Source organism: Halyomorpha halys, unplaced genomic scaffold, assembly GCF_000696795.3.
Source record: "Halyomorpha halys isolate HHAL.00 unplaced genomic scaffold, Hhal_1.1 Scaffold1714.1, whole genome shotgun sequence".
NCBI lineage: Eukaryota > Metazoa > Arthropoda > Insecta > Hemiptera > Pentatomidae > Halyomorpha > Halyomorpha halys.
This window is the reverse complement of record NW_027110497.1, coordinates 57680-66403: the sequence shown is the minus strand read 5'-3', so window position 1 is coordinate 66403 and position 8724 is coordinate 57680. Positions and strand designations below refer to the sequence as shown.

The 8724-nt window shown below is 31.3% G+C and overlaps 1 long non-coding RNA gene across 5 annotated transcripts; it reads left to right on the top strand.

Moving 5' to 3' along the window:
- The first annotated feature begins 5209 nt into the window (after positions 1-5209).
- LOC106690428 (uncharacterized) lies at positions 5210-8262 on the top strand. Of its 5 annotated transcripts, none has more exons than XR_010843768.1 (3): positions 5210-5455; positions 6612-6751; positions 7510-8262. It is a non-coding gene; the product is annotated as an uncharacterized lncRNA (long non-coding RNA). The 5 variants fall into 5 exon arrangements; XR_010843766.1 differs by lacking the exon at positions 5210-5455 and adding an exon at positions 5465-5860; XR_010843765.1 differs by lacking the exon at positions 5210-5455 and adding an exon at positions 5466-5865.
- Positions 8263-8724: the final 462 nt, after the last annotated feature.

The window sequence follows — 8724 nt, the reverse complement described above, 5'->3', positions numbered from 1 at the left end:
TAGGGGCAAACCATTGTATCATGGTATTGTACACCTTAGCTTACGATTTTTAGAAATTTTTCGAGATTTCAGTATTTTTGACAGGGAGAAGAAGGTCTATCTCGGTCCGTAGATCGTTTATGATTTTCTTCTAATAACTTTTTCAAGGGCTTAGAAAATATGTATTATGTTAATTTAATACAATCAAATGTTTATTTTACATGTTAATCTGATATGAAGTTAGTGGTTCTTGTGTCAATGGAGGCTGCCTTGCATTTCGCCTACTATTGATCAGAAGGTGTTTTAATGTGTTGAATTTTAGGAAGTGGTTCAATTAATTTTTTTATTGTAATCCACACCTATCCGACCCTTTAACACTTATAAACTTTAACTCATATAATAGAAACTAAGTAAAATACAGATTTCAAAACAAAGTAAACTAAAGTTTTTTTTTTTTACTTATATTCTAGCTTATGTAGAATTTTAGAATTTTCTGGTTTTTGTAAGTGGATCGAAAACACACAGAAAAAACATAATCAGGAGCAAATAATGGTTCTCAGAGAGTAATATTATTTTGATATTGAATGCTGGTTGATGATTAGATAGTTTCCAAGGATCCTCAGAACGTCATGGCATCGTAATTGAGAACGAATATCCTTTAGCAGCCTCCACTTCTTGGCAATCCTTCGGGTACCCTAGATGGCTAACCCCGCTCTGCTAATTATCGCCCGTCAGTTGGCCGCTGACAATGCTGAGTAACTGAGCCTGGGAAATGCCAACCCCTTAGTGCTTCCGAACTAGGATAGATATATATAATATATAAGGAACCTGTTATTAGAGGAGGATTCCATTAGTAATTCTTTTTTGAACGCGCCATCTGCAGATGGTTGCTGCCTTAAGAGGAGAGTAACAATTAAATGTTGAAGGAGGTATGGAAGATTGTTTCGGGGCTATGATTCTTTATGAGTTCGAGATGTAGATGGTACAGAATGGGTTGAAAATTGAGGTTTAATCATTTTAGAAATAATGATCATATTGTTTAAGTTTGGTTCAAAATTCAAATTACAAGTTTAGTTGACCTTAAAGTAATAATAATTTATCAACACGTATAACTATTTAAATATCAGAAGTAACGAAGATTAGGTTTCATGGTACATGAGGCGTGATTTTTTAATAAGTGAATATGTAATTTTAATCAATAAATGTATTATTGTAGGTTTCCAGTGATTCTGCAAAATATTCCTTATTATAAACATTTGTTTTTCGTGGTAAAACACAAGGATTTTGTTGGGGCTACTAAAAAAAGGTTATTTTATTCTATTCTAACTTCCAATAATATTCTGATTATGGGTTACGATGGGGTTGATGGTTGGTGCTAATTAATTCATTCTCACCTTCAAAATTAATTGATGCTAAAGAACTTTTTTGATTAAAAATGGTTTAGGGAAAAAAACCAGAAGTCTTGAGGAGCGGATTAGTAATTAAATATTAAAAAAAAAAGAATTATTTTATCAGTAAATTTTCTTAAGATTATTTTTTCAAAATATGGGATTCATTTTTTTAATTATTAATAATATGTCAAAAGTTTCCACAGGTTTTCTATGACAGCTTCCAAGTACCTGCTATCCAAGCAAATGTCTCATTGTTGTGCTATTGCTAGAAATACAAAATACAACTGAAAAGGATCTTCAAAAATGATTTCAGTATAAAAAAACATTATTATTCATTTTTTTTTTAATGATTATATTTTGTCTTTAATATTTCAATATATTGACATCACATTCTTTATAATTCTTTTTTAAGAATGACGAAGAAGCCGAAAAAGAAAACCGTATGTGAATATAATTTATTAAATTTCTATTCATTTGCTTATAGCGATTAAGAGCATATATGAATTCAAAACAATAAATTTGATTTTTAAATATGTTTAGTTGGGCTTTAATTAATTTAGAGTTAGACAGTTTTTTGTTTGAATACAATATATTTTATCGTAATTATTAATAAAAATAAACTTTATTAATTTTAGTTAAATGTATTTACTTATATATGCTTTATTTTATCAAATGTTTGGAGGTTAAGGACTCTATAATAATTGTTAAAAATTATGAAATAACAACGATTAGGTTTGATGGCTCATGAAGGGTGATTTTTGGATAGTTGAATCGGTCATAGAATCAACTAAAATGCACAGACGAAAGGGGTAAATGATCAATTCAAAATTAAGTTATTTTCATAATGTTTCCAGTAACTTTCTTGAAGCAAATTTTTTGTTCTTTGGTGAGGTTCAACCTTGACGAAAAAGTTGAAAAAGCTTTTTGGTAATTAATAGATTTTCAATCCGCATTAAAATAATCCAACTATCCTGAAACGAAACTATCCTCTTTCAAAAGAAAAATTTTTATATCTAAGCGATCAGAAACACGTTATTTTTCCTACATCCTAAATGGCTCTTTCTTTTCAAAAAACGGAAAATTAATTGACGGACTGAAAAAAAAAAAATTGGAACAAGGTATAAAAGAAAAAAAAAGTATAAAATCACCTTATGTAAATAAAACTGGATTGTTTTGCGACATATTTTGCCCATTGATGACTGTGAGAGCATTGAGTTGCCGTTTTTATAATTTACTCTCAGAACAAGTCGGAGCTCTAGAAAGTGTGAGAAAGAGGCCAGGATGGAGGGACAAGAGTGGAACTAGCCCGATCCGGAGTACTTCCTTCTCTTGTGGATATGGGCTGTCCAAGTCCTCCAATCCTCCCGTGTCAATTAACTCCAACACCTCTTCTTTACATGGTCAGCTCCCATCGGAATATTCTCGTCCATTAAAGCTAATTTATTTGCAGCCTTGACCGCAATGTTTGATAAAATCGAATAATCAGAATTTTTAAAAGTAATCATCTCAAGAGGGAGTGAGTGTTCTAGTACCAAGGCACTATGCTACTAACTCCATGGACACGGCTTATGGTTTACGGTTTACTGAGAGGAATGGTTCAAATCCAGCTTTGGCTGACAATTATTTTCGGTTTCACTGCCGTGAATCAGCCCAGTGGGTTCGGAAGCACCGTGGTCCACTCAGCCTCTTAAAATAGATATCCTTGATTTGGTAAAAATTCGACGATCGAGCAAGATCAAAGCACCTCCTTGCACAACCGTTGGTCTAGTAACAATATACTTCCTTCCAAAGTACTACGTCTGTACTAATGTAGATGTACCATGACCATAAAGAGTTAGTATGCAGCGGTATAGATTTTTTTTTTTTTCGTTTTATGAATCAATTACGATGGTGAAGTATATACACGGTATATACACTGTATACACGCGGAAGTTGGCAGTTGGCCACGGTACTTCGCGAAGAACCATCTTACCTTACTTTTTTCTAAATAATACTTGATAAGAGTATCGTAATATCTATATCTACTTCTGTAATATCTACATCAATAATACTAGCTGATGTCTAAGATTGGGAAGAATCTAATATACAAATAAGATGGTGATGGACTGGTGGAAGTGGCATAACAAAGAGTGCTAGTGTAAAAGTGCGCAGCGAAATCTTAGGACCCCATCCTAACGTTTCATTAAAGGAAGGTTATAAAGCACAATTTTTTTTAATATCTGAAATTTCACAAGTCTATCTTCCTCAAATAAATACCATACAATAAATCCTAATTAATAATCTTTAAATTATGGTATTTTAATATTTAAATAGCGGTCCTAAAAATACTAGTATTTAAATTTAAAAAAAAAAAGAATACTAGAGGAGTATCTAATACATGAGTAAAAGAAAAAGTTGACCAATAGATTTATTTCACAATATAATAAATATATAATTAAAATTTTTATTCTTTGAATACCTATGGGGAAAATTGTTCACAAAACATGGTGTGTGGTAAGACGAAGTTTACTGCCAATTCGCTACGTTGCATTTCAGCCAAATCGAATTTTTTTTGTGGTATTAAAAGTAGTAAATTTTTGTTTTGCTTTTTTTTTTCAAGTCCGATGTGTTTTCAACAAGTTCAAGCAGAATCTCTTCTTACACGTAATTTGGTATGCCCTGTTTAAATTAAAATAATACATGGTGTGTTGAGGAAGTCCTATTCAGAATAACGAACAAGTATGTAGCTTGGATGAAAATAATATTCTGTACCACAGATCAGTAATCATGGGTATATATGTATATTAAAAAAATGTAAATAATTTTTTTTTTTAATGCACTTATTTTATTAAATAAGAAATACATTTCGAAAGAGCGAAATATATGTGGATAAGAAATATGTCTTTATACATTTTCTTATTTCAGAATTTCACTAGGTTGGAAAAATATATTTTCCGGAAATCAACATCAATCTTATAGCGGATAGTAATGTTAAAGGGAATCGATGAAACATTTTTTGAACAACTTTTGTGGCTTAGTCATAAATATAGTTATTCACAGTAATTTGTGAATGTTCAAAAATATTTTCAATAAATAAATAGATAAATAAAAAAAGAATAAGCTTAATGACTCTGAGCAATTTACTCTTTTCACCTTCGTTGCAACGCCCTTACCCAGTGTGTAACTTAACATTGAACAGTGCATCTAGAATTTCCTACTAATGTTTGTTGGCCAAGAGTTAAACCTACAACCCAATTATGATAAAATATGAGTGAGATTTGATTTTAAACTCTTTTGATTGTTTTGACTACGAGCGGTGAGTAAGGTTATAATTGCCCCTAATGAAAAACTGAAGCACTATTCAATGGTTCCCCATTCACTCCACTTTCCAACTCACAACTCACTTACTTATCAACCATCTAATTCGCTTAAATATACAGATTCTCCCACCACCTAACCCTTACTCACAGCTCCTAGTCAAAACAATCAAAACAGTTTTGAGAATAAAAAATCAAACCTCACGTATATTTCATGATAAATGGGTTGTAGAGTAACTCATGCCCATCAAACAGAGCTCTTTAAAATTGCTATAGGATCACCCTGAACCATTTCCAATCCGTTTTTCGAAATAACTTGGTTTTAAACATTCAGGCTTGCCTGGAAAAGTTTACTATTTTTGCATAACATATTTATGCAATTAAGGGCCAAAAAAAGGAACTGCTGCAGCCAACCAACAATGATAAATTTAAAAAAATATTATTTTGTTATAAACAAAAGCCGTATAAAAAAACATGTTTTTAATCTATAGATCTGTTTTTTTATGTTACTACGCTAAGTATAGAGCACTCCAAACCCCTTAGGCTCTTTGGAACTACAACTGAGACTTATGGATGAGTCAAACCTCTCTCAAGAACATCCACCTGAACTAGTTACCACAACCGCACCGCAACGCTGAAGCTTTACTACTCATAGACAGTTCTAGAGAGGGTGGAAAGTTGTCGTTATGGTTCCACAGATGATTATCAATCGAGACAATTGCTAAACATACTCTTAGTACCATTCAGTTAGAGTTTCAAGTTACTTCATTCTGTTGACTCCTCTCTCAAGTATGTTACATTCAAGTGATGTTCCTACAATATTATGTTTACAATTACCAGATGAACGATACTATCGATACTTAATACTTCATTTAATGGATTAATTTCAATTCGATGGCGGAGAATATAGTAAAGTGAAAAGGTAACCCTTTGCAGGTTATGACAGTGCATTAACTTCCCCGTGTTCAAACTGTTGTTAACCTGCCTCAACGGCGTGTTCTTTGTTTATGTACATTGTTTTATGTTACTGTGTATTAAATATGTTCCTAATCAATCAGCTGTATACTAATTAAAGTTACTTTAATACAAAATATTATGCCATATTCACCAGAGTTTTTCTGAACATGGAAGAATGGACCACTAGAAATGACCGAAGTACTCTATCACTCTTCCTCTACCACGTCTCTCCGCCAGGTTAGGTAGGCCCTGATGAAAAATGTATTGTTTTTTTAGCTCCTATTTTCTCTAAAAATTATTTCTTTAATGGCTACCTTTTTAGCTACTGTTTAAGCGTCAAAAGAAGTTCATACGACAATACAAGATTCGTGACAAAGCCAATTTTGTTTTCTTTTTAAGTGGTATCAAGTACCATTCTGTTTTTTTAGTTATTATAACTATTTTTTTCACATCTTAAAATAAAAACTTTTTTTTCAAAATTTTCATGATTTTTTCTGATCATTTAGCCACATTCTGACATAATTAAAAAATAAATAATTTGATTTTGATATTTTCTTTTTAGTATTACATTGAGAAATTCTATTCAGAATTTATTCCACAAAATAAATATTTTATTCCCTGTCGTATCTTGACTGTAATGAAATATTTTTTATTGTGCACGTTTTATTTTTCTTTATTCATTGTAATACCCTTTTAGCCTTTTTTTGCCATATCTCTGCTGTTATGATCTCCTATTGGGATTTTGTAAACTTTATATAACAATGATCAATTTCTATATCAAATATTTTTTAATAATAACAACTGGTTTGGTCTTTAGTTTTCGTGCTTCTAGTAATATTATTTATTAAGTTGGTAATTTTTTACAATCTGACATCTACTCAAAAAGCATTTATGTTACGGTAGGGTTAGTTTATATAGTATCATACAATCTAGTGGCAGGACCATATGGAAGATGTCTTATCTAACCTTATTTCTGAATTCTTTACAGACTTCTAAATTAATAGTTAATTATTTAAGCCGAAATAATCTACCCTGTGCAGAATATTAAATCTTCATGAACCAGAAACAAAGTTGAAGACAGATTTAAAATAAATAATCTCTTGTTTAAAGAAAATGGGCAGCCCTTGGGTAATGTTATTTATCATTAATTTAAATGTTTTAAATATTTATTCAATCGTACGTTTGCAAAGGTTGTTGCTAACTTCAAGCATTCTTGAGAGGTTTTAGCTACCTTTAGAGGATTTTAATTTTTTAGTTTTTAAGGTTTTTAAGTAAAATCTAATCTTTGTCTAACAGTCGTCCGAACAAATACATATTTGGCGTTTCCTCCAACGGTGGCTACACAGGTTCTGGCATACATTTTCGTGCTATTTTATATACATGGGTATCATTTAATTAGGTGAATTCAAACGATACATTGATAAACATCAGAATTCCTAAAATAATTGAAATTTTTTATTGTAGAAAAAATATACATATGTTATTTCTGCATGTTAAAGATTTTCCCTTACCATTTTCTTCCATTATTATAAACTGAAAATTCTGATTGATTTAAAAAAGGTTAGAAAACCAAAGTTTGACATGCCGTTGGATTGTTAGAACAAAGTTTTTACTAACGAATTGTTTTTAAGAAGTCATTTAGAAATTCCAACAAAGCTCTTAATCTTCAAAATAATTTGTAGTGCTATCCGTTGATAGATTAAGGAACTAGTTTTCTGATATAGTTCTATATGGTAAAATCTTTTAATAGTAAATAGTAATTTAGAAGCTCTATTTTTCAAAATTATTTATAACTTTGTCCAACCAAGGTCATGTACTTTATTTTTAAAATAATTCAAAAAAATTTCTTATTGAGCGTTGTCTGACCTGCCACCTTTTTTTTCCAGGAAGATGTGGAGATAGCCATCATCCACCCTTTTCTCTCAGTATTCTTGTTCCTCTTAATCTGGGTGTACGTTATCTCAAAAATGTGCAAATGCATCATCGGCCTATCGGACAAAATGATAAACCAGCTGGTCCTTACTGGGGCCTACTTGGCAGCACTCCAGAGGACGACACCTTACGATGGAGCATTTATTCCTACACCGCATTCTACAGAAATGGTTCTTCTCTTCTCGGCCTCTTACTATCTGAAGACAGCATTCTGTTCGGACAGCAAGACGGACATTTCCTATAATCTGATGATTTTCATTACAATTTTGGATATAGTTTCCTTCAAGAAGGGAGGTGATACGACCCTGTATTTATTGTCTCTTCTTGAAGCACCCGATAGCATTGGTGCCTGGGTATCTCCATTTTTGAGAACCGAAGCATGTTTCGACGTCATCTACACGGTGCTGTATTTAGCCTTCAAGATTTTCCTCCTTGGTCACATCATTTATAATATAATCATGAATAGTAAAATCTCCGAAGACATAAAAATGAACGTGTTTATCGTATACCTCTACTCCGTTGTCTGTTTACCTGCGATGTTGATAAGCTGCTACCAATTCTGTACAGGGGATCTAGACTATTCTTGTATCTGTTTGCCTCAGATTAGCAGAAAAAAATTGGAAGTTCCACGTGGTAAGCCGTGTAGACGTCGAAGTTATTCTCGAGCCAGACGTCGTTGAAAATATTTTAATAAAATATTTATACTATCTGTCGTTTTAATGTAAACTTAATGATAAACAATTATTTTTTTTAAAATTTCATTTATACTTATTTTATATGTAGATTGAAATTACACTTGTTTATCACAACACATATATTTTTTTTTTTTTACTGAAATACTAATTCAGCCAATAACAGAGACAGTATATATTTGATCAACTAAACTATTAATATTTTTATGAAAATTATCTCAAAACGAATAAATTAAAAAGAAAGTTCACTTATATTTAAGTTTTTTTTATTAGACTTAACTAGCACAGACATTAAATACAAAAAATACTAAAGAAACAAAACATAATGTAGTTATATAAAACAATCTTTAATTTAGAGTTTTGTTCTGATATTCCTAATTTGTAGGAGCAGGGAGGGTATACCATAATTCTGCAACAAGTGAATTTCTATAATTAATTAAACATGAATCTAAGTCACCTATTTAATGGATACATTTT